The sequence below is a fragment of the Amblyomma mixtum genome, chromosome 2, assembly GCF_055824585.1.
Source record: "Amblyomma mixtum isolate Tamu chromosome 2, ASM5582458v1, whole genome shotgun sequence".
Lineage (NCBI taxonomy): Eukaryota > Metazoa > Arthropoda > Arachnida > Ixodida > Ixodidae > Amblyomma > Amblyomma mixtum.
Genome location: NC_143013.1, coordinates 275087323 through 275094138, shown reverse-complemented (window position 1 = coordinate 275094138; position 6816 = coordinate 275087323). Strand labels below are relative to the sequence as shown.

Here is a 6816-nt window from a genome sequence, read left to right as displayed (position 1 = left end):
GAACCCCACGGGAGATAAAAGCAAGATCTTTGTGACAAGGAAACAAAAAGCGCGGGTTTTCCAATAAAATTTTAGTTGACAGTCAGCTTCGTCTACGTTCTATGTGTTCCTTTCTGTGTCTGCGTTTTATTATTTCGGCTGTTCCCACCAAGAAGATCAATTATTCTCACAGAAACTAGTATGAACTCGAAAGACACCTCTCAGGAAATCGGTGACCTGAGCCACAAAGGTCCCCATATGTAAAGCGCCACAACTTCTGCCGGCAGTTGACAAAAAAAATATATTAGCTCTAGTTCCCTGCACAGATTTCTTCAGAAATACACCTGACATCAGTACCACATCGACGATGCTAAAAACTCATCTCACTTTCGCACGCAAGCCGTGGAGCAGCGGTTCGCACAGCACACCAGTGAGCTGTTAACTGCAGCACTGTAACGCGCCTCCGAAGACCAGAAATGATTATGATGATGTTTTATTGATTATTCCCTTTGTATCGGGTAGGCACCGTAGTCACGGCTGTAGTACTGGCAGATAAAAAGAAATACGAATAATATTACCCAGGACCTGTTGCGAACATAAAGTAGTGTGGGCACGTTCAGTGCAAACTGCTCTCTAGCATCTGAAAAAAAAAAATGTCTGAAAAGCTGGGACACAGGTATTTTGTAAATAGTGTACAAAGCTCTCCCCTGTCCTTTCTTGCTGTCGCTACCCTCATGCTTCTCGCTATCCTCTCCCTTTCATTCCCCCCCGGCTGCAGCTCGGACAGCAATTGCCGCGGCAGGCGCAACACTCTTTTGCTTCACTTTTTATTTTTATTTAAAAAATAAACCACTACCACCGCAGGCGCTGGAGTTCACTGACACATCCACAAGTGGTCGCCCTCAACCACTGTCCCTCGAAGCCAACTTGTTCCTTTCGTTTCTTCGTCTCCCCGCAGTCCTCTAGATCGCACGGGTTGGTATACAATGGCCACGTACAACAAGATAAGCTAAGCATACAGAGGATAGTAAATCACTCACGCAGACAGCTCCAGACACATGCAGCAAGGGAAGCGTGGGTGCTCTACCTTGTCGACAAAGACCAGCAACGTTTTACTCCGAAAAAATCCTCATGCCACGGATTTCGACGTGCCCGCAGCGTGAACACACTCGCGAGGCCTCTCCGGCCACTCCAGAGAAGAAGCAAACGCCTTGTCGCCCCGTACCCCCGCGAGGATAATGAAGTCTGAGGGGGACAGTGCAGCAAACAAGTCGCGAAGCCAGTCACAAGCGTGCAAATCGGTAATGACGGCAGAAAAATTTGGGGGAGCCATGGGAGTTGGGGTACGTGGCGTTCGTCTCCCTTTGCAGGTTGGACACCCTGCTTACAGGGAATCCACAGCGTCCTCTCGCTGAAGGCACTGGCCCACCTGCAGACGGGATACTGGAGAGCGAAGCCTAAATGTGTGCATTGTGCAGAGGGATATGTTCCATGTGCGGCTTCTCTTGACCCCAACAGTGCACACCAGAAGTAGGTTGTGAGTGACATCTACGAAGGAGACCCGGCGACGACGGCAGCACCCCTGCCTGCCACTGCAGCGGCAGTGAATGAAGACGAAGTATTGGGCGAACGTTGCATTCAGTAAACAATGGGCTGAATTTCTGGTGGCCGTCCTGACCACAACCTCTGCTTCGGGACACCACTAGTGGTGTTCAGCTGCGCCCCGCTGCGCCGAACAGCTCAAGAGGGGTGCGCGCAGGCACGCAGGGCGTCTTTGTGCTACGAGATCACCGACCTCGGTCCCGCAGACACTGGAGCGTAGCTGGAATCAACGAGCCTGTATACCCTGCACCCGCCAGGCACCGCCACCGTCGAGGCTGCGTTCAGCTCCCCCGCGCGGCCAGTTCCTCGTCCCTGTCAGGAAGGCTCGCCCCGCGACAGCGATGGGGTGGCATCTGCTAGCGGCTGCCGCTGTTCGTAGAGGCGGGATTTCGACCTATGCATTCATGAGGCTGCAAAATTCTTTCGAGGAGCGAACGTCAGGAAAGGAACGAAGCTTTTTGAAGCAGGCCGTGTACACAATGTGAAAGAGGTGGTGTCGCGCGACGGGTGCGAAGTAGCAGCCTGGTGCATTGCGCAGACAAGCACCACTGCGCCATCGAAAGCCATCAAATTAACGCCAATGAATATTTGTATCTAATGCCAGTTACCGCTGAACTCTCAATCATTTTTTTTTATGTAGCTATATTCCAGTAGACAGCTTGTTACCGTGGGCTGCAGCTGCAAGACAGGCATCTCAGGCAAATGTTAACGCGCTGCTGCCATTGCCGTGTTTTTGGAGCGGTGTGAAACGCTCTCCAAAACGAGCCACCCGCTAGCCTGGAGTGTTCCTGCATTTAAAAAGATTTACCCTAAACTTTCAAAGACGGCCAGGCGGCATAACATTGAAGGTAATTAGAAAAGTCCAGTTTTTGAGCGAGCGGCGCAAACTTGACTTCATAACATTCTCGTTCGCTGCACCTTCGGTGTTCGATGTGAAATGCCCTGTTCAGACGCCTTGTAAATGATGTGCCCATTGCGTAATCTGCCACTCATATCTTCTAATTTTTTCAGGAACTGCCAGTCATTATCGTTGCAACATGTGCGTCAGGGTTTTGATTAGATGTCCCATGAACGAGCTTCTGCAAGCAGAAAACTTGCTGCGGCGAAGCGCCTGGGCGCACTGAAACTCCTGCGGAAAACATAAAACTTTTTGACTGGGATCTTGCAAAAAAGGAGTATCCCAGCTATTTCATGCAGGATTCTTGCCGAAAGCTTGTGCTCAAAAAGCGGGATTTCATTGCAAGCTATGTTTAATTTATACACATTGAGTACAAGTGCCCTGAATATTCGACATTAGGATTGTACTAAATTATCAGCCAGTCGTTCAGATGTGGAGCCAAAGATTTATCAGGAACACGTTGCCGCTGCCCCTGAAAATGTGCCTTTACTGACGAAAAAGACGCTAGACGACTAGGCGCAGTGGAAGGGAGCAAGGATTCCGCGCATAACTGGAAGTGAAGTAAACTATTCTTTGCTGCGCAAGATTTGGGCTTCTTCCTCAGGCGCGACTGCGGGCGAGTTTCGGCGTGGCTTTTTAAGCCCATATATTGTTGACAGCCAAGTCAATGACCAAAAATCGTGGGTGCAAGAAGAGGGAAAGGTTCCCAGTGAGCCATTAGCATTCCTCCGAGTCTGCTGAATTTGCCACGAGTCAAAAGCTGTCTAGGAGGTAATGCATGAGTCAAGTAAGCGTCTTCCGCACGGGTTTGACCATTGCTTGAGCAGAAACCGCGTGCGCGTGTTGCCCGTCGCGAAGGGTGGGCCGTCTCCCAATGTCGCGCTGGAAATCCATAAAACTTTGTCCGGGACGAATGTATATATGTATTACTGCATCGTACAACACAGCAATGTGTCTTGCTGTTGTTATGTGCAATTTTGTGCTCGGGAAGGAGGTGCACAACTGCTTCGTGACAGCGCGCGCAACACCGCGGGAGCTGTCGGACTGGCCCTGCCTTCCTGACAGGGACGCGCGCGTCGCCGCCAGTGGCGCGCGCGTCGCGCTGGAGTTAGATGCGCAGGGTGCCTATGGCAGCGAACGACCACGCATTGTGCCAGCTCTCTGTCAGCCACGTGGAGACCGAGCGTCGCTGCTCCTGCCTGGCCTCAAGGAATCTTGTCGTTCCAAATTTTAGATTTTAGAGAAACTGAACCTGCACCGAATAAGGCATGCAGGAGCCGTCAAACACGTTTTGTTTAGCAAGTGTTGAAAACCTGCTTTCCAAGGGGCAACAGGAGAGTAGTGGGCAGTAGGGAAAAAAAATGGTGCACGGTGGTGTCTGGCCATGCAATTTCGAATAATGTTCGAATAACGGCCACGTAATGTCGAATAACCACGTCTGCCGACCTGACAGACACTAGTGGGAATGATAACTTTCCGAGCAAGCGATAAGTTTTCTCGAGAATTCTTATCAGCAAATCCACTTCACTAGCTTCGCGCCTCTCGTGCATACTATAGCAAAACGCGATAAAGCCACAGCCATCCGTGTGAGAGTTCACAAGCCACAATGAATTCTTTTGAAATTTGTTTTTCTCTAATTTTGTTTCGGAGATTGTCTAGGTAAGCTCTTTTTTTCAACGGATAACCGTTTGCGTCATATGAACCTTACGAAATAATATTCGTTGAAAATTCGTGGTTTGGTAAAACTGATAAACAAGACAGAGAGAACATCAGCCCATAGAAAAGGGAATTTTCTGTCACTGCCAACGGCTGCCGCAGAATATACTTGCTTGTCTTCCCACTGTCCCTTTATTGCAGCAAGAACATTGTAACTATCTCCAGACTCGATTATTATTCACCAGTCTCTCTTATGAGATCAGCCAGCTCCCTTTTCAGTCTTTAAAATAGATAGCAGCCGTTGGTCCCTAGCGACTACAGTATAATGGTTATCTGCATACACACGCAGTGCACCCATAAAAGTAAAGTCCCATTCAGGTCACGGAAGACTTGACCTGTATGTTACGTCAAGCATGGCATCAGACAGCGAGATAGTTCCTCGTTTTTCTGGCTTCCACGTTGCGAAAATTAGCTGCGGGCACCTGTACGCATGGAACCCAGGAAAACAAATTAAATCTAGCACTCCATTACAACCCTCAGACCTTACCTCTACGTTCGGTGGACTACGTAGCGCGTTAACAGCCTCCGTGCCCTCTCCCCCTCAGACGCGCTGTCCACTTTCCGAGAGGCGATAACGCGTCTGAGGGCCACCAACGGAGAGGCCAACGTCACAATGCAAAAAAAAAAAAAAAAGAATTGTGTAACACAATAGAACACAAGAACGAGCCAGGGTATACCATAAACCAAAGCGATTCCAGCCAGAAACGAAGCACTCCACGGCGCTGATCGTCAGATCGGCGCCCGTTTGCGCTCCACGCGAGGGAGACGCAGGCAGCGGCCGTGCAGCAGCGTCAAGGTCGTCTTCTCGCGGTGGGGAGCCCACGAGGGGGAGAAGCGCGAATCAATTAGGAGTGTACCCCCCACCGCGAGCTGCCTCCCCTTAAAGCGCCGATAATCCAGGCATTAATCTGGTCGGCACCCTGGGCGCTCGGTGCGCTAATCCCCCGCGTTTAGATGCTGGCGCCCTCCACGGCTACACGTCCGAGGGCGATCCATCACCGCCACTGGCGGTCTGGCCGTGTATTGTCAACACCGTGCGGCAAGGCTTAGTTGCGTGCAGCGTGTATTTTAAATGGAAGAGTGGTGTACACTCGACAAAATGTGGACGCGCTGAACGTTTCCAGTCGTTGCGCACCACAAAGAGTTCGCAAGAAGCCTTGAAACACAGTGACTGCAAACCCGCTCGAATGCATCGATTCGCACGCCGGGCACAACGAGCTGACCGCACGCATTCGACGCACGCGTGAAACAGCAGTCGTTCGCTTATTCCATGCGACTGAAGCTCGGCTTCTACTGCACACAAAAAATGGGACCCGGTTTCAGCGGCGTGCGGCTTCGCTGAAGTATGTGGTCCGGATACAGTGGACGGTGTTTTCACCGTTCCGGAGACAGCGCGACCACAACGACAATGGGAGGGGGACGCGGTGAGAGTTTCAAAAGCTTTGCACAGTGTATGCGAGGACACTCTTTGGTGTTCAACGAACTGTGGTCCTCCGAACTGCGGCCTGTAAAGGGTCGGTTTTTGTAGTAAAGATAGCGAAAATAGGTGCCCGTGATAAACTAATACTCTTCAGGCGCGGGATTTTCGTGCTGTGATGTAAAATTGGTTCTTCGAAGGTACTAGACTAAAAAGTCTTTTGCAAGGTAACGGAACACCGCGAAGACATTCAGATCCCTTCGAAGCGCGACCGCGCGTATCCTCGTGCACGCAACGGGACCTCCCCCTCCAGCAGTTACGCATAAACCCGCCCGTGCTGCAGGCCGTCACCTGGAAGCGGAAATTTACGAATAATGACCAGGGCCAAGGTCAGGAACTATACACGCACTACATGCAGTATAGTTTCCGTTTATTACTGATGCTATAGTGCAGCTCCAGAACATGCATCGCGGCTCCGGTTATATCATCCATTTCGAAAAGGGCGACTCTTCACTCCTGTCTGCTTCGAACCCGGCTGCCTCGATTTTAAGAGCTAATCAGCCAATCCGGAGCCCTTCACTATGGCGTCCCTCATGGCCTGAGTCGAGTCGCTTTGGGATCGTTACACCCCAACTGAAGCCATCCTCGAATCAGACTGAAAGGCTTTGTCGATGACTTCCCTTTCTCCGTTAGCGTGACTCGTAATACAGCAGAGATGCCAAAATCACTAAACGAGCGAACGCACAACTACGGGGATTCGCATAGAGACGGAAGACAAATGTGACCAGGCATTAAAAACAAACAAAAAAAAAACGACAAGGAATATGCAGGCATAGCATAGCACTGTCAGCTTTTAAAAATTAACAGACCCACCACGCCAGCTCAGAATAAAGTAATGGCTTTGGTATCCGGCTGTTGGTGCCTGGGTCGCGGGTTCGGTACCGGCCGCAGCAGATATGTGTATTTATGAAGGCGAAACACAGAAACGCCTACGTGCTGTGCGATGTCGAGAGCGCACGTTAAAGAACATCCGTTAGTCTAAATTGATCCAGGCAGGAAGGGATAGTTTCCCGGAGAAGTCTACGACACAATGATTCAAACGACTCAATGATTCAACTGATTATCAAAGCGAGCCTTAACGGCAGCTGAGGAGGTGCCTTGCAGCGTGGCGATTGAAGAATTAGACTACTGCCTTTGGATACAG

The 6816-nt window shown here is 50.5% G+C and overlaps 1 pseudogene; it reads left to right on the top strand.

The window, feature by feature from the left end:
- Positions 1-1283: 1283 nt before the first annotated feature.
- On the top strand, positions 1284-3541 carry LOC149364062 (uncharacterized; annotated as a pseudogene).
- The last annotated feature ends 3275 nt before the right edge of the window (positions 3542-6816 follow it).